This window comes from Salmo salar, chromosome 20 (assembly GCF_965601325.2).
Source record: "Salmo salar chromosome 20, fSalSal1, whole genome shotgun sequence".
Lineage (NCBI taxonomy): Eukaryota > Metazoa > Chordata > Actinopteri > Salmoniformes > Salmonidae > Salmo > Salmo salar.
The window spans coordinates 2,200,309-2,220,413 of NC_138310.1; the positions used below are offsets into that span (position 1 = coordinate 2,200,309).

The 20,105-nt window shown below is 40.8% G+C and overlaps 1 long non-coding RNA gene and 1 other non-coding gene across 2 annotated transcripts; both read left to right on the forward strand.

Moving 5' to 3' along the window:
• Positions 1–1,802: 1,802 nt before the first annotated feature.
• On the forward strand, positions 1,803–12,127 carry LOC106579818 (uncharacterized). Its single transcript, XR_001322754.3, has 3 exons — positions 1,803–1,906; positions 7,086–7,152; positions 7,561–12,127. It is a non-coding gene; the product is annotated as an uncharacterized LOC106579818 (long non-coding RNA).
• trnaa-cgc (transfer RNA alanine (anticodon CGC)) lies at positions 7,357–7,429 on the forward strand. Its single transcript has one exon. It is a non-coding gene; the product is annotated as a tRNA-Ala (tRNA).
• Positions 12,128–20,105: the final 7,978 nt, after the last annotated feature.

Here is a 20,105-nt window from a genome sequence, read left to right on the forward strand (position 1 = left end):
AATGTTTTGTTAAATGAGGTAAACAGGTATGCCCTGGGTTACTATTGTTAGGTGCTATTGTAAGTGTTTTGTTAATCCTGATACTTAAAAAATACGAGGTAAGATTGACATTTTTGTGACCGCGTCACGCAATTAGATAATCTATACCATAGTAATCGCAGTAGGCGATATCCCAGTGTGGATACAACACCCCGTAGTGGGACCACTAATAAGGCAATATTTTGATAATGGTATGTGTTTCCCTGTTTAAATAGACAGGCTTTTTGAATTCTAAAAACAGCGCTAACCGGTTTTCCTCTTGTCTGTTTCATTCCCCTCTATGTTTTTTTGTTTGTGTTTTCTGTGAATGTGAATGAGAGTGTGTGAGGGAAGTATGTTTTGGGAACAGTACTGTGTGAATGTAAATGAGAGTGTGTGAGGGTAGGAATAGGTGTTAATCTTACATTTGGATAATAAGAAATGTAGCGTTATCTTAGGGTTCCATTCAACACTGCCCATCATAGAATATTACGGAGTGGTATTATTAACCTGTTAGGGCTAGGGGGCAGTATTTGCACGGCTGGATAAAAAAATGTACCCGATTTAATCTGGTTACTAATCCTACCCAGTAACTAGAATATGCATATACTTATTATATATGGATAGAAAACACTCTAAAGTTTCTAAAACTGTTTGAATGGTGTCTGTGAGTATAACAGAACTCATTTGGCAGGCAAAACCCTGAGACATTTTCTGACAGGAAGTGGATACCTGATGTGTTGTATTACCTTTAAACCTATGCCATTGAAAAACACAGGGGCTGAGGAATATTTTGGCACTTCCTATTGCTTCCACTAGATGTCACCAGCCTTTACAAAGTGTTTTGAGTCTTCTGGAGGGAGATCTGACCGAACAAGAGCCATGGAACGATGATGGCCCATTAGACACCTGGCGCGCGAGTTCATGTTGGGTACCCTCGTTCCAATACGTTATAAAAGAGAATGCATTCGTCCACCTTGAATATTATTCATGTTCTGGTTAAAAAAGGCCCTAATGATTTATGCTATACAACGTTTGACATGTTTGAACGAACGTAAATATATTTTTTCCCCTCGTTAATGACGAGAAGTCCGGCTGGCTTAGATCATGTGCTAACAAGACGGAGATTTTTGGACATAAATGATGAGCTTTTTTGAACAAAACTACATTCGTTATGGACCTGTGATATCTATAATTCTTTAAATGACAATATAATATTTTACCAATGTTTTCTAATTTTAATTATTTAATTTGTGGTGCTGACTTGACTGCCGGTTATTGGAGGGAAACGATTTCCTCAACATCAATGCCATAGTAAAACGCTGTTTTTGGATATAAATATGAACTTGATAGAACTAAAAATGCATGCATTGTCTAACATAATGTCCTAGGAGTGTCATCTGATGGAGATTGTAAAAGGTTAGTGCATCATTTTAGCTGGTTTTATGGTTTTGGTGACCCTGTCTTTGAATTGACAAAACATTACACACAACTCTTGTAAATGTACTGTCCTAACATACTCAAAATGTATGCTTTCGCCGTAAAACCTTTTTGAAATCGTAAAACGTGGTTAGATTAAGGAGATGTTTATCTTTCAAAGGGTGTAAAATAGTTGTATGTTTGAAAAATTTGAATTTTGACATTTATTTGGATTCAAATTTGCCGCCCTTGAAATGCACCTGCTGTTGATGGAGTGCACCACGGGTGGGACGCTTGCGTCCCACCTAGCCCATAGAGGTTAAGTGCTAGAAGTTATTCTATAATTTCTGGAAGACTAGAGAACCGTTGAGAATTATTAACATAGGGCAACGTCCGAGAACCTAACATTTTTGGGTTCCGATGGGAGTGTATGGATGAAGAGTCGTTGGAAACGGAGCGATTAATTCATGTGAGTACCTAAGATTTCTTACGTTATATATTGATTCTGTGAAGACATGAAAAAAAATGAATGAGAAATTGTATGTGTGTATAATCGATTACTAGAGATTTGACAAAGTAAATACTGGGAATGTAATGAGATGCGACTTAAACAACCCATACGTTGATGTACGTAGGGTCTTTATGGATAATTTGATAGAGGTTAAAAGGTTAAAAGCATTATATGACTGTCTAAACGCTTATGTGATTTTTCCATCAGGGTAATACATTTAGAGAAAACTGCCGCTAAGGCCTAAAAATGTGTTTTTTTGCAGTACGAGAGGAGTTGCTATATTTATTGAATAAATCCTTTTTCCATGAAGTTAGAGCGAAATAAGGTGGAAATTCGATGTAATTTATAACGTAGTACAAAGCGTAATTTAGGGATTTTCATCAATATATTAAAACCGAGAAGATAGAGGAGCGGAAATGAATTCATAGAAGAGATACTAAAGCAAAGCCATAAAGATACTAATAGAAGTGCACAACATTCTACCAATTCAGCTCGATTATGGGAAATGCTCAACTAAATAGAAAATTCAGGGATGCAATTGTGACTTGGCACAATGATATAAAAGAAGAATCATTAGTTCAATACACCAACGTATTGATGTTAGCATTCTATCAGCATAATCGCACTAAACATACTATTTGAGTATGGACAATGTTAGATGGGGTACTTGGTAAATTCGCTCTGGCTATTGCTGGATGAATATGGCCGGTGTCAGTAGATGTTTGGGAAATAATGTAATTTGAATTATTGCCAGCAGCACAGTTAGTCACCAACGTTTTGAATAAACATGGAAAAGCCTAACCAGCTCTGTTAGGTGAGAAGAATGGAGAGTGAAGATGTATTCTCTTGTTTGTGTCTGGAAGTAGCGTTAGCTAGCAAGCTAGCCAATTTTAGCCAGTTAGCTTGGGTGTGAGGCAAGAAAAGTATTACTGTATATTTTATGAATCAGAGAGTTTGGATCAACACCGCTCCTTAGCAGATTTTGGGGTTGAATAAACCTTGTGAGAATCAAGGACAGTGGATATTAGGTAACATGCTAAATTTGGTGGTATATATGGGCAAGAGCCCGAATTATGTTTACAAATAGTCAAATTTTGTATAACGCCGGTGAGCGTGTAGATTTGAGGGTTCTGTGTTGATACAATATGTAGTGAATTTGTTATTGATGTAAAAAATTGAAGAAACTCATATACCAAACATCACCACAGTAGTAAACTATTTGTGGTAGAGCAGGGTCACAAGTAGAGGTCGACCGATTATGATTTTTCAATGCCGATATCAATGCCGATTATTGGCGGGCCAAAAAGTCTGATGCCGATTAATCGGCCGATTTTTATTTATTTATTTATTTGTAATAATGACAATTACAACAATACTGAATGAACACTTATTTTAACTTAACATAATACATCAATAAAATCAATTTAGCCTCAAATAAATAATGAAACATGTTCAATTTGGTTTAAATAATGCAAAAACAAAGTGTTGGAGAAGAAAGTAAAAGTGCAATATGTGCCATGTAAAAAAGCTAACGTTTAAGTTCCTTGCTCAGAACATGAGAACAAATGAAAGCTGGTGGTTCCTTTTAACATGAGTCTTCAATATTCCCAGGTAAGATGTTTTAGGTTGTAGTTATTATAGGAATTATAGGACTATTTCTCTCTATACGATTTGTATTTCATATACCTTTGACTATTGGATGTTCTTATAGGCACTTTAGTATTGCCAGTGTAACAGTATAGCTTCTGTCCCTCTCCTCGCTCCTACTTGGGCTCAAACCAGAAACACATTGACAACAGCCACCCTCGAAGCAGCGTTACCCATGTAGAGCAAGGGGAACAACTACTCCAAATCTCAGAGCGAGTGACGTTTGAAACGCTATTAGCGCGCACCGCTAACTAGCTAGCCATTTCACATCAGTTATCCCAGCCTAATCTTGGGAGTTGACAGGCTTGAAGTCAGCGTAATGCATTGCGAAGGACTGTTTGAATGAATGCTTACGAGCCTGCTGCTGCCTACCATCGCTCAGTCAGACTGCTCTATCAAATCATAGACTTAATTATAACATGATAACACACAGAAATACGAGCCTTAGGTCATTAATATGGTCGAATCCGGAAACTATCGTCTCGAAAACAAAACGTTTTTCCTGTCAGTGAAATACGGAACCGTTCCGCAAAATTACACAATTTCACCTGGTTAATATTGCCTGCTAACCTGGATTTATTTTAGCTAAATATGCAGGTTTAAAAATATATACTTCCGTGTATTGATTTTAAGAAAGGCATTGTTGTTTATGGTTAGGTACAGTCGTGCAACGATTGTGCTTTTTTCGCAAATTGTTAAATCATCCCCCGTTTGGCGAAGTCGGCTGTGTTTGTTAGGAAGAAATAGTCTTCACAGTTCGCAACGAGCCAGGCGGCCCAAACTGCTGCATATACCCTGACTCTGTTTGCAAGAGAAGTGACACATTTTCCATAGTTAAAAGAAATTCATGTTAGCAGGCAATATGAACTAAATATGCAGGTTTAAAAATATATACTTGTGTATTGATTTTAAGAAAGGCATTGATGTTTATGGTTGGAGCAATGTGTACCTAAGCGATTATATGCAACGTAGGACAGGCTAGATAAACTAGTAATATAATCAACCAAGTGTAGTTAACTAGTGATTATGATTGATTGATTGTTTTTTATAAGATAAGTTTAATGCTAGCTAGCAACTTACCTTGGCTTCTTACTGCATTCACGTAACAGGCAGGCTCCTCGTGGAGTGCAATGTAAATCAGGTGGTTAGAGCGTTGGACTTGTTAACCGTAAGGTTGCAAGATTGAATCCCCGAGCTGACAAGGTAAAAATGTGTCATTCTGCCCCTGAACAAGGCAGTTAACCCACCGTTCCTAGGCCGTCATTGAAAATAAGAATGTGTTCTTAACTGACTTGCCTAGTTAAATAAAGGTATAAAAAAAATAAAAAATAAATCGGCCAAATCGGCGTCCAAAAATACCGATTTCCGACTGTTATGAAAACTTGAAATCGGCCCTAATTAATCGGCCATTCCGATTAATCGGTCGACCTCTAGTCACAAGGTATTATATGGTAAAGTAAAACCGGTGAAACAGGAAATAACATATTTGGGGGTTTCGAGAACAATGCGACTCAGTAGTTTTAATCTGCGAGACACTTTATTTAGTTTTATTCTAAAATAGATTTACTGAATTCCCGAAAGGGAGGAAGAGATGACAGATTAATTAAAGTGGCCTCCTTGTGAACAGATGTTATGTTTGTTTTGACTATAATTCAAGGAAATGTTCACCTGGTAACGTAACGTTAGACGGAAAGACAGAGGTAGAGTACAGTTGAGATTCTAGAGGGCTTTCTGAGTTTAAGGGAAGAGATGTAGACCAGTGAAGGTAACAAAGGAGAGTAACTAAATTGTAAGTAAAATTTCGAATATGAATTGTTTGGATTGATTAAGAATTGGCTAATGTATTTTATACATTTGGGCATTACAAGTTCATCTTAAATTATAAATAGTTGAATGACTGTGAAGCAGAGGTTGGTATAAAAATCTAGAGTAGGGTAGACTACAGGGTAGACTGCATGTAAACATTTTATTTTTATAGTAAGGAGAGAATTATCATGGTTTGGTTTATTTTATTTTATAAACCTTACGATGGGTGACAGTGATGAAAACATTGCTAAGGACGATCAATGTAAACTTAATGAGTGTTGACAGTATGTGGATGGTAATATGTTATTCGTGTTTTTTTATAGCACTCTAAGGATGCAATATTTTTGTAATTTAAAAAGCTGAGGTTTCAATACAAGATTAAATGATGAGTAGAGGGATTGAGCTTTGAGATTGTGCAAAAGATTCGCTGCGGTTGAAAGCGAGCAGGCAGTGGGACATTTGAAGTAGAGGTATGGGAAACATTCTTTGACAGTTTCTGATTATTGTTGCTTGGTTTTATATTTAGGTAACACCAGTGAATTTGAGCAGGAAGTTAATGTATTCTAAAATTATAATCTGTTTAAAGTAGAATGAAATGAGTATTGAATATTAAAGCTGAATCACATCCGGCTGTGATTGGGAGTCCCAGGGGGTGGCAGGTAGCCTAGTGCGTTGGGCCAGTAAACAAAAGGTTGCTGAATTGAATCCCCCAGCTGACAAAGTAAAAATCGGTCTTTCTGCCCCTGAACAAGGCAGTTAACCCACTGTTCCCCGGTAGGCCGTTTTTGTAAATAAAATTGACTTGCTTAGTTAAATAAATGTTGAAAGGAACAATCTAAGGCCAAACAGCTATTACATATGTTGTTGGACATTGGTCTAGTAACGATACCAGGGTAATTTTACATGGTTATGGAAAAGAGAGAGCAATCATATAATACGATACGGGAGTGAATTGTTAGACTCGGTGGCGAGATACATTTTGTTGTGTCTAAGGGTAGCATATGCTAAATTAAGCGCACATAAACATTGGGGTATATCAAAACAAACGATTAATGATTTGAGGGACTACAATGGACTTATTATTGTCATGTTTTGTTTGTTGTTAAAACCTTTGGGTTGCTGATTATGATATTAGTATAGTGAATGCTAAAAGAATTTAACACTTTCTCTTCCAGGAGAATGGGGGTAGTCATGTTCTCTCTCTTTGAAATGTTTCCTGAGGCTATGGTCTTGGGAGAGGAGCTAGTGAAATTCAGCAGTTTTATAGGTGTAAAGGTATCTGGATTAGGCCATAAACTACCAAATTAAATAAGGCCTGGCCATTTTTGTTTGTTTTTGCCATATGATTTAACATACACACACACACACACACACACACACACACACACACACACACACACACACACACACACACACACACACACACACACACACACACACACACCTTACTGGTTATGAATATGGGTTAGTGCCGAGGGTATCTAAAAGGGGCACACACACACATTTCATTTTCTGATTTAATTGACCGCATATGAATTATTTTGATAAAAATGTACTTATTAAACTTACTTTAAACCTGGGATACAAAATGTATGAAATGTTTGACTGTTTTTAGATAATTGGTCTAATAGAGAAAGTATTTGAAGGGTTTTACTGACCTCTGACCTCTGTTCTGACTTTTTAGTGTGGTTTGATCGCCCTCACTGGAATGCCGAGAGACACTGGATGATGATTTTAATATTGATTTAAAGGTAATTTGTAATACTGATAATTACGGGGAAGTTTTATAACTAATAGGACCACGAGAAGGATAGACCTATCTCTAGTCTATTTTTCTATTTCTTGAATCAAGTCATGGGTAAAAAAATAAATTTTTTGGAGTTATTATGGGTAGTAATTTGAATTTGATTTGTGGTGTTGTTGTTTTTACACATTAGTCACGATTTGTGAATTGATCCCGTGTGGCTCAGTTGGTAGAGCATGGTGTTCGCAATGCCAGGGTTGTGGGTTCAATTCCCACGGGGGGACCAGTACGGAGAAGAAGAAAAAAATGTATGAAATGTATGCATTCACTACTGTAAGTCACTCTGGATAAGAGTGTCTGCTGAAAATGTAAAAAAGTGTTGTTTGTTCTGTTTTGTTTTGATAAATCTCACCAGATTGGGTCTGCTGGATGATCAGGATAACTTCCTGACTCTGTGACTGATCCTATGAGTCTGCAATGAGGTTGACGGTGTGATAAGGGAGTATAAGCTAATTTGAAAAATTGTTTAAACAGAATATGTTTTTTGTTTTTTTACATGTGTTTTAGAGATTTGCATTAAGAATATTGGTAGTAGTAATAATTTGTCATACAGAAGATCATTTGTTTGGATTTCTTGAATCAGAAATTAACCGAACTGAATTGTTGTTTTGATCTGTCATTTCTTGAGGTTATGGTGGAGATGGTATCTAAATGCATGGGAAGAATAATTTTACCAAACGGTGTGGACCTCAAAACCCCCTCTAACCTGCTGAAGAAATGGCATTCACTACGGCCCTGTCTTGCACCACTTCTATCGAGAGACCTGAGTCCAAGCCAGCAACTGGTGAACAGCATCCAGTTGAAGTTATCAACTGCCTTTTCTCTCTGGAGTGCAACAGAAGTCCACGTGGAGTGAGCATGGAGAGAGAGATCCGTCCCAAAACTTCTCTCATATTGCTGGTATACTGGTTGGCGAATGGACAAGACATAATGAGTTGTGGTGGGGTTCAGGTGAGACGTTGAAATTGTGACATTATCATGGGCCATCCACTTTGAAGCTATCTGAAGAAGAAGAAGAAAAATGAAGAAATGCCAGAAGATTGAGTGCCGGAGAAGGGAGGGGTTTGGCCAACTGTGCCTGTAATTGATTTAGACTTGGAGGTTCACACTGCTAAAAGTATAATGATTTAGGCAAATAATGCATTGAGATACTGATATGTAATTATAACCCTGATGAGGAACTTAATACTAGAATTATGAGATTAATATATTGTATGGTTAATATAAATGTACATTCTGTCAGTATTGATGTATGTTAAGTTGAGGGTTTTCATTTTGAGTGATAGAACCAATGTGAATCACTGAGCAATGTCATTCTGGATTTTGGTTGGATAGTTAATTGGGTTTTGATTATGATTTGGGAACTGAATGATTTCCCGTACCTATTCCCTATTCATGACTACATCGCTGATGAGGACCCCAATTCTGAGCATAAGGACCCAGATGTATAGCTCATGTTCCTGCTGAGTGTTCAAAGTGATTACATTTTTTTGGTTTCATTTTCTGTTCCAGATTGACTGTGTTTAGATAGGAAAGGTCTAAAACTCAGCAACCCAAAGAAAGGTTGCTTACCATGGATGAAATGTCAGGCACCAGAAATAGGTACTTTGTTTGTTAAAATGTATGTTTACAAATAATCATGTAATGCTTATACCCTTAAATATTTCCAGAAGAAGCTTAGCTTCTTGAGAGGGGAATGTGATAGAAAGATGACATATTTACCTGATTTGTTGGATATTTAACAATTATTTACTTAACAAACAGTAAGATATTTCTGTCCTGCTAATGCTGTGTTTTATGGTCTCCAGTCTAGCACCCTGCAGCTAATCTGGGCGTATGGTTTACTAGAGATAGCTTGAGCTGAAAATTGATTGACTTGGTGATACACTTTACAGCTGGAATTCCAGTGACAGGATGTGGGGTGGTTGTAACTGGGATAGAGAGGAGTAGAACAAAGGCTTCAATGGTTCTTAGACATTCTGGCATCTGGGAAATTTGGCCAGGGTTGGGGGTTAAGATAACACCAGGTGCCAATAAAGACAGGATGAGCCCAAGGTGGCCCTAAAGTAGTTAGTTCAGATTGTTTTAATATTATTCATCTTTGTGTAATTTAAAATCGATTAATCAATCAATGTTCATGCAGAAACATGAATGTTAAAACAAACTATTCTAAAAAGCTACCTGCAACAAAGCATGCTCGGAAATATGATAATGAGGCCACTCCCATGTGTTTTTTTTCAATCTGAGAGAGTTAAATATGCAGTGTGCTGTGTGTAGGGCCATGGATTTGTACTGTTATGGCAATTACACTGGCTCTGTTACAACAGGAAAACTCAATCAAGTGCAGCTGAAGTATTTGAAAGAATGCAAATACTATTTGAACCCAAGTCTGGTTGTGTGTATGTGTGAAGGAGGGTGGTATGTGGGCTTTAGCCTTTCTAGTGTGCTGCAGAATTAGGATGCTGAAAATAAATAATGAAGCACACCACCCACCGGGGTCCAGTTTTACTCTCTTGCCAATCATTGGAGTAAAGCAGAATTAATCACTCTCAGAGCTGTCAGTTCCCATCAGCCAGAAGCCATCCATCTCTGAACTTGAGTCTGTAATTTGGCAATAACTGTTATTTTGATTAATTCACTGCCGGAAACAGTTTTAGGACTTCCAGGAGATCAGAGACAATGACAGATTGATGATGCTTTTATCCTTTAATACAATACCCCCAAACTTCACAATGATTGGGCTATATGAAAGATATTACAGATATATGTTGCATCCCCCTAGATGCGATGACGTATGGATCATTGTGTAGGATCCTCTGTACACTTTGTCAGCTGAAGGAAGCTTCAAGCCTTCTACTTCAACAGACTTTATCATTAGTCCTGTAGCTTCAGCTGAGGGGCTGAGGTGAGTGTAATTGAAGTATAGGCCCCCACACTACAGAGGATCTTACACAATGATCCATACATCATCGCAGGTGTCGCAAATCGCACCCTAATGCCTAAATAGTGCACTAATTTTGAATAGAGCCCTATGAGCCCTAGTCAAAAGTAGTGCCCTGTATAGGGAATATGATACCATTTTAGGATGCACCCTTAGTGTTACTAGGGATGCTTTGCTGCGTTACGTTTTTGTGTTGTGTTTTCAGATGCACTTTTGTTGTTGTTGTTGTTGCTGTTGCTATAGAAGCACAATTGTGTTGCTTTTCGATTATAACACCAGTGTAACACTAGTGTATACACCCTCATGTTATACTAGGGGAATTGTTTCCTTAGGTAGGGCTGACAGTGAGGACTTGTAAAGAGCAGAATCCACAACTTCTACATAATCAAAACAGTTGCTTTGTGAGAAGGTGTTAAAGTTCACAGTTAGCCAGTGTTATGTAACTGCACACTGAAAAGTATCAGTGGTCTGGCTTAGGCCCCAAGTGAGAGCAGGTCTGCCGGTGTCATGGCCCAGTGTGACATGGCCTGCATAGATGGAAACTGAAAAGTCTGAGCCTTCTGTGTGAAACACTGAGGTAAATCCTGTATGGAAATGTGCCATTGATGACATTCCTCAAGCTTTCCACATCACACCATAGTCTCTCCTGTCTTCCCAAAAGTATGGAGAGGGATTTAGGTATCAAAATATTTGAACTAGCCGACAGTATTTATCAAAAGAAAAAGCCAATTCAGCAGGTTACTCTACAATATTTTCTCCTCACTTTGATTATTATTTATTTTTATTGATGTTCACTTCAAGCCACGTCTCCTGTCAGATTGGAGGATTGGACAACATTGTTGTCGGTTGATGTATTTTGTAATATTTTATTTGACAACTGTAATAGCACTGGACAGACAGAAAGACAGACACCACAACCTTGGGGATGTTTAGATTTAAACCAACGCTATAAACAAACTCCTCTGATTGATGAGATTCTATAACAAATTGAAATTAATGAATTCTGTTTTCCACATAATTAGATATAATAAGCAAAACAAATGTAGGAATCTTAATAGGTATAGTGTTGTTGCTTTGTTACCATCCGGCATGTCAAGATGAACAATGAACATCATTTGTATTTCTTATAATACTGTCCATGGAATTTCAATTCAATTATGACCATGAGACTACAAAATGGTCTACATGACACATCCCTAAGATGTGAACATAGTAGTAGCTCAGGTTTCAATTGGTCTTGAAGAAGAAGAACATTGCTGTTAAACTGGTATTGCTATGACCTAAACACATTTCCTGAATGAAAAGACTCGGGGCATCAATGGAGAAGAGCATGGTTCACAAGTGTCTTGGTAGTTATGCCTGAATTGCGTGTGCGTGTGTGCGTGTGTGTGTGTGTGTGTGTGTGTGTGTGTGTGTGTGTGTGTGTGTGTGTGTGTGTGTGTGTGTGTGTGTGTGTGTGAAATTACTGTTTCATCCTATGTGGAATCTTATCGGTGTTAGCAGCATCTTGAAAGTGAGGGTCATATGGGAGATATAATTTCTCTCAGCAGATGGTCTCATCTGGTCTCATCTGGCTTACCTTGGCTGGATGGTTGCTTTTCTCCCCCCACAGGACCCTTTATGAGAGCCAGGAACATTTCAATCTTATGCATTGATTTACTACATCAGTCATTTATCTTCCTACTATATGACAGGTTTTGTATGTAGCCACTTTGAAAGAAGCCACTAAGCATTGTACATGTTGTACAGGCAATTACAGTCCACTTAACAATTGCTTATTGTCTACCATTCTACCATACCATGCTTGCTATCTTATCTGGATGGGGAAATAGGTGGACGGGGTACCACGATGGGGTATGTATGGTATAATATTTCCATCAGTATTGCAAGTCAGCTCTCTCTCCAGTCCAGCCGTAGCTATGGCAACCAGTCGAACTTTGATCTCAGCTGTCATGCTTTATTAAAGTGTTAATGGAATTCAGAATGTAGATGCAATAGAACAGCTGTGAGTCCATTACTATACCATTAAAACCATGATACCATATATACCATTACATTCATCTCCATAGCTTTCTTCAGGATATTTTAAACAGATTCACACGACTGCCTGCCCTGCCCTTTTTATCACAACTAGCACAGCATACTCTTCATCATACTGTACCTCTTTTGCTGATAGGATATTGAGAGAATTTTCTAAATTAATGCTCTCTAACATTGTCAGCAGAATTTGAGCAAGTATCCCATCACTATCCACCAATCACTATCCATCAAATAACTTTATCTGTGCTTGATTGAGCTTGTTGAAATAATATTTGAACCCAGGTCTGATTGTGCATTAGCACCTTCACCACCTGCAGCAGCTGCTTGCCCCTCTAACTCACAACTCCAACATGTTCTATTGCTCCGTTCCAGCTGCTTGCCCCTCTAACTCACAACTCCAACATGTTCTATTGCTCTGTTCCAGCTGCTTGCCCCTCTAACTCACAACTCCAACATTTTATATTGCTCCGTTCCAGCTGCTTTCCCCTCTAACTCATAACTCCAACATGTTCTATTGCTCCGTTCCAGCTGCTTGCCCCTCTAACTCACAAGGGATTTGGAGAGCGCAGGCAAATGTAACAGCTGAGTTGTCGCTGGCTGCTCTTGCTTGGGCAATATGGTGCCCCACACACACACACACACACACACACACACACACACACACACACACACACACACACCTGCTGCTCAGATAGGGGGAAATTGGACGCTGGGCCCCGGTAACTGGAGGCTTAAGGATGTTGCGAGCTTCATTACGTTCCAGACAAGCTTTTTGACTTGGTAACCTAAGTGTATTTTCTCAGTGCCTTCTGAGTTATGGGGGACTGGAGTGGTAAAGCAGATGACCTTGTGAAACGTGCTTTGTGGTCACCTGGAAAAACATAATTTTATGGTCTCAGTGGAAAACTATAAATGTTCTTGACTGCTAATTTCAATTCCTAGAGTGTTACTTTAGAGAGAATTCTTCATCGTTCAGTACAAGTAAAAAGGTAAAGGTGTTTTCCAATCGATTGGTCAAATCTGACTGGCTGAATGAAACCTCAGTAGATTTAGAGTTGAGACAACGAATCAAATCAAATCAAATTGTATTTGTCACATGCGCCAGATACAACAAGTGTAGACCTTGCAGTGAAATGCTTACTTACAAGCCCTTAACCAGCAATGCAGTTTGAAGAAAATACCCCCCCACAAAAATTGTATAAATAAGTACGAGATAAGAAAAACAAATAATTAAAGAGCAGCAGTAAATAAAAGTCTGGGTAGCCATTTGATTAGCTCTTCAGGAATCTTATGGCTTGGTGGTAGAAGCTATTTAGAAGGCTCTTGGACCTAGACTTGGTGCTCCGGTACCGCTTGCCGTGCAGTAGCAGAGAGAACAGTCTATGACTAAGGTGGCTGGAGTCTTTGACAATTTTTAGGGCCTTCCTCTGACACCGCCTTGTATAGAGGTCCTGGAAGGTGGGAAGCTTGACCCCGGTGATGTACTGGGCCGTGCACACATCCTCTGTAGTGCCTTGCGTTCAGAGGCCGAGCAGTTGCCATACCAGGCACTGATGCAACCTGTCAGGATGCTCTCGATGGTGCAGCTGTAAAACCTTTTGAGGATCTGAGGACCCATGCCAAAGGTGGAATAGCCTTCCCTGTGGCTCAGTTGGTAGAGCATGGTGTTTGCAACGCCAGCATGGTGTGTGCAATGCCAGGGTTGTGGGTTCAATTCCCACGGGGGGGCCAGTACAAAAAATCCATGAAATTAAATGAAAATGTATGAAATGTATGCATTCACTACTGTAAGTCGCTCTGGATAAGAGCATCTGCTAAATGACTAAAATGTAAATGTAATGTTGTGCGCTCTTCACAACTGTCTTGGTATGCTTGGACCATGTTAGTTTGTTGGTGATACGGACGCCAAGGAACCTGACGCTCTCAATCTGCTCCACTACAGCTCTGTCGATGTGAATGGGGGCGTGCTCACTCCTTCTTTTCCTGTAGTCCACAATCATATCCTTAGTCTTGATCACATTGAGGGAGAGGTTGTTGTCCTTGCACCACACGTTCAGGTCTCTGACCTTCTCCCTAATGGCTGTCTCATCATTGTCAGTGATCAGGCCTACCACTGTTGTGTCATCGGCAAACTTAATGATGGTGTTGGAGTTGTGCCTAGCCATGCAGTCATGAGTGAACATGGAGTACAGGAGGGGACTGAGCACGCACCCCTGAGGGGTCCCCGTGTTGAGGATTAGCATGGCGGATGTGTTGTTACCTACCCTTACCACCTGGGGGCGGTCCGTCAGGAAGTCTTGGATCCAGTTGCAGAGGAAGGTGTCTAGTCCCAGGGTTGTAGTCAATGAATAGCATTCTCACATAGGTGTTCCTTTTGTCCAGGTGGGAAAGGGCAGTGTGGAGTGCAATAGAGATTGCATCATCTGTGGATGTGTTAGTGCGGTATGCAAATTGTAGTGGGTCTAGGGTTTGTGGGATAATGGTGTTGATGTGAGCCATGACCAGCCTTTCAAAGTATTTCATGGCTACATACATGAGTGCTATGGGTCATTAGTCATTTAGGCAGGTTACCTTAGTGTTCTTGGGCACAGGGACTATGGTGGTCTGCTTGAAACATGTTGGTATTACAGACTCAGACAGAGAGAGGTTGAAAATGTCATTGAAGACACTTGCCAGTTGGTCAGCGCATGCTCGGAGTACACGCCCTGGTAATCCGTCTGGCCCAGTGGCCTTGTGAATGTTGACATCATCCGGAACAGATAATGCTCTCCTGCATGTTTCAGTGTTACTTGCCTCGAAGCGAGCATTGAAGTTATTTAGCTCGTCTGGTAGGCTCGTGTCACTGGGAAGCTCTCGGCTGTGCTTCCCTTTGTAGTCTGTAATGGTTTGTAAGCCCTGCCACATTGGACGTTCATCGGAGCCGGTGTAGTACGATTCGATCTTGGTCCTGTATTGACACTTTGCCTGTTTGATGGTTCATTGTAGGGCATAGCGGGATTTCTTATAAGCTTCCGGGTTAGAGTCCCGCTCCTTGAAAGCGCAGCTCTACTCTTTAGCTCAGTACGAATGTTGCCTGTAATACATGGCTTCTTGTTGGGGTATGTACGTACAGTCACAGTGGGGACGACGTCCTCGATGCACTTATTGATAAAGCCAGTGACTGATGTGGTGTACTCCTCAATGCCATCGGAAGAATTCCGGAACATATTCCAGTCTGTGCTAGCAAAACAGTCCTGTAGTTTAGCATCTGCTTCATCTGAACACTTGTTTATAGACCGAGTCACTGGTGCTTCCTGCTTACATTTTTGCTTGAAAGCAGGAATCAGGAGGATAGAGTTATGGTCAGATTTGCCAAATGGAGAGCGAGGGAGAGCTTTGTACATGTCTCTGTTTGTGAAGTAAAGGTGGTCTAGAATTTGTTTCCCTCTGGTTGCACATTTAACATGCTGATAGAAATTCGATAAAACTGATTTAAGTTTCCCTGCATTAAAGTCACCAGCCACTAGGAGTGCCACCTCTGGATGAGCGTTTTCCTGTTTGCTTATGGCAGAATACAGCTCATTTAGTGCCAACCTCGCTCTGTGGTGGAATGTAGACAGCTACGAAAAATAGATAGTGTGGTCTACAGCTTATCATGAGATACTCTACCTCAGGCGAGCAAAACCTTGATACTTCCTTAGATATCATGCACTAGCTGTTGTTTACTTAAATTCATAGGCCCCCGCCCCATGTCTTACCAGAGATTGCTGTTCTGTCTTGCCGATAGAGTGTATGTTCTTAATGTCATTGTTAAGCCACGACTCGGTGAAACAAAATACTAACATTTTTAATGTCCCGTTGGTAGGATATACATGCTTTCAGTTCATCCCATTTATTTTCCAGAACATTAGCTAGCAGAATGGAAGGCAAGGGCCGATTAGCCACTCATCGCCTGATCCTCGCAAGACACCCTGATCTTTTGCCTCGAAATCTCAGTTTCCTTCTCCAGCAAATCACGGGGATCGGGGCCTGGTTGGGTGTCTGCTGTATATCCCTTGTGTCCGATTCATTGACGAAGAACTCCTCATTCAATTTGAGTTGAATAATCCCAGTTCTGATGTCCTGAAGCTCTTTTCGGTCATAAGAGATGGTAGCAGCAACATTATGTACAAAACAAGTTACGAACAACGCGAAAAACTAACAAAATAGCATGATTGGCTGAGAGCCGATAAGACGGCAGCCCTACCCTCCGGCGACATCACTAAACTACAGATGTAGGATCTTAATTTGATCACCCTGTTGCAGGAGTACTTTCCTGCAATGCAGGAAATGTTAAACTTGTAGTGTATTTGAGGTTTAAAAAGGCTTCTGAAGTTTGTCATTTCCACTTTGAATTTTCAGACTTGATTTTTCCTTATACAAATGTCCATGAATTATAATCCACATAATAATTCACATTTCCTGTTGCTGCAGGATTCTTTTCCTGCTGTCGAAAACTGGATCAAATGAATATCCTACATATGTACAGTACTTATTCTGGACTACATCTCTGTGCTCCACTTAAAGGTAGATTTAGTACACCATGAATCAAGTCCAGCTGTACAGTAGGCTACCTCTGAATGGAAAAATGAAATATTTATCAAGGTTGAGTATGTCTCTATGCAGTCATTGCTGCCTGGAGGTTTTAATTTGCTCCAGTTTATGGACTGAAAATCCCCACTCCCTTCCTCCCCATTTTTCCAGCTCTGTTGGGAATGATAACTGAAAAGATGAATCTAAACTCCATTCACATTCAAATGATTCAAGGTTGTTTTTTCCCTTCCATTCCATTCCACGGGAAGTGACCGCCAAGGCCAAACCACAAAAGATAAGTCAAATTGTATAGTCATAGCTACATAACTGAGGAGACATCTTCCCACGTCTTTTACAACTCTTTTCACATTGAAAGGTTTACTTTGTCAGGTCTCAGAATCATATTTGCCCTTTTAATAATCGTTTGCGCTCTATAAGGAGCCGGCGAAGCGGAAATGAATGGCAGAACGATAGCACAGTGTCCTCAAACGGTTAAGTCAGTAACCTTCTCTCAGACCATGAGACCTGAAGTCAGCTGTCGCCTCCAGAGAGAGAAGCCACCTTCTTTCTTTAATTAGTGGGAATATGGAGTCAGAGAGGCTGGTTCATCCTGTATGCTATTAGCGTCAACAGTCTTACAGTGTATTCTAGCTTTTTTAAGCGTTAGAGAGCTCATGGGTCACAGAGAGGTTGGTATATAGCCTACTGTATGCTATTGGCATCACCAGTCCATGTTTGATTGAATGCACAGCACCATGTTCATTGTGTATCAGAAACTGCTACTGCTATGAAGGACCCATGCCTCCCTGTAAGAGAAGTAGGCCTGCATATACTGTATGTTAACATGCAAGGCATGGAATTCGCCTGGCAACACATACCAACTCCATGCAGTCCAATTAGATTGAAAAAATGAAATCTGTCATACTTTTTTTCCAGTCCTTCTGATGCCTTCAATCACGGCTAAGGGTTAGTGCTGGGAGGTGTTCATCTCATTACGGTAAACCATTGGCTTGCACACACACACACACACACACACACACACACACACACACACACCACACACACACACACACACACACACACACACACACACACACACACACACACACACACACACACACACACACACACACACACACACACACACACACACACACACACACACACACACACACACACACACAGAGATGGAAACTGATCAAAACACAGCATCTCAATAGAAGCCTTCGAAAATTGACAGAAATATGGAATCAGAGATTGCTGTTGTCGAAAGAGCTTGTTTGGGAGATCCCCTGGACTCGCTGCCTAATCACCTCAAATCTTTCGCCTAATCTCTCTCTCTCTGTCTTCCTTTCACTCGTACAATCTTCCATTCTTCCTCTTTCGGCTATGCTACACCGTTAATGTATTCATGACACATGAATCATTCACTGGACAAGAAAAAAAGAGAAGAGGAATGAAAATAGAAGACTTGTGTAATATTAATTTCTCCTTCCTGCCTGTACTGACTGTCAGCGTTGGTAGGCATCTGATTAGAATTGCAGCGCGACATCGACGGCTCCTGACCTTCTGTGTTGTGAGGCGGATTAATCCTCTGGCAGGTCCTGGCTGCATCCCAAATGGCAGCCTATTCCCTACATAGTGCGCTACTTTTGACCATTGTCCCATGCCATGGTCAAACATAGTGCACTTTGTAGGGAATAGCCCACCATTTTGGATGAAGCTCTGTGTCCGCTCACTCTGCGACATGGTGTTAACAATGCGTCAAGCTGGCAAGCGCTGTCACCCTTTCTTAAGGCTATATTGTAATGATTCACATGAGTGAGCCATTAGAAAATGGAAGTTTGAGGACCCTGAAAGAGAACGGGATGAAAGAATGGGTTCAGAGAGGAAGTGCCCTAATGGCCTGTCTGTAGTGTGTGTGTGTGTGTGTGTGTGTGTGTGTGTGTGTGTGTGTGTGTGTGTGTGTGTGTGTGTGTGTGGGTGTGGGTGTGTGTGTGTGTGTGGTTCTGAGAATAGTCGTTTAAGTGAGTAGAAGCGGATAATAAATATGTTGACAACTCTTTCAAGCGACGCACTATGAGTGGAGGCGACCAGATGTTCATTTGACTCAATGATGCCACACTTTGTTGAGATAATGCTTCTTCCTCTTCTTCTTCACCTTCATTTTTTTTCTGAGTTGCGGTGGTGGTTAAACATGGGCTGTGAATTCCTAAGCAGGCCTATTCCTCTCAGTGGGGAAGCTCTCACAGAGACTCTCAGAGAGGTGAGGTTTTCTAAGAGGCTGACCCAATGGACCCTCGGGGGTAACGGAGGAGCGGAGGGGTCAGAGTCCACACACTGCCTGCTGGCGGATGAAGGGAGGCAGTGTGTGAAGTCTCTCAAACACATTCATGCGTGCACACGCACGCGTACACTGTCAGCCCTCCTCCCCACTGGTTTGTCTCCCCTCTGCTGTAAAGGTGTGCCCATGCCCCGAGTGTCCCCATTTACATTTTCCAAAGCCTATTGCTTTCAAAATGGTGTGTATTTTCAGAGGTCATTATTGTGGGGAGCGTGGGTATGCATACTAACTTGTGGTAACCTCACATTCAGCTTGGCCAGGACCTGGGTGGAAACTCATGAATGTGAGACCTCTCAAAGCAGGTCTCTGAGCTGGCCCCCCCACAGCACGATATGCATCACCAATCACCATCACCTGGTGTTTACTGAATACTGAGTGGAGGGACTGACTGGGAAGTGAAGTGGAGAGATGGAGACGAGGGGTGGGGGGGTGGAGAGAGGAGAGAGGAGAGAGAGAAAGAAGAGAGGGAAAGAAAACATGCTTGGAGGGAGGGGTAGAGAGAAAGACAATATTGAGAGGAAGGGCGAGAGAGTGTTTTTGAGAGATATAGAAAAAAATGGAGAGAGAGGAGGAACAGAGGCAGAGAGAGAGAAGGAATTGAGGCAGAGAGAGAGAAGGAACGGAGGCAGAGAGAGAGAGAAGGAATTGAGGCAGAGAGAGAGGAGCAACAGAGGCAGAGAGAGAGAAGGAATTGAGGCAGAGAGAGAGAAGGAATTGAGGCAGAGAGACAGAGAAGGAATTGAGGCAGAGAGAGAGAAGGAACAGAGGCAGAGAGAAGGAAAGCAGGAGAGAATCCTTTATTCAATATTTATTCTATAACGGAAGACAATTGTGAAGCCCTCCTGAAGCCGTAATTAAATTGGCGTGTCATATCTCATTTCATTTCAGAGCACTACTGGCATGCAAATTACCCAAAAGGCCCCATTCAGGTGGATTTCATTTTCTTTATGACCGTGAAGTGAATCCCAGAGAGCCAGAGAAAAAGCAAAGGAAAAATAAAATAGCACTTCCTCCGTCTGCAGTC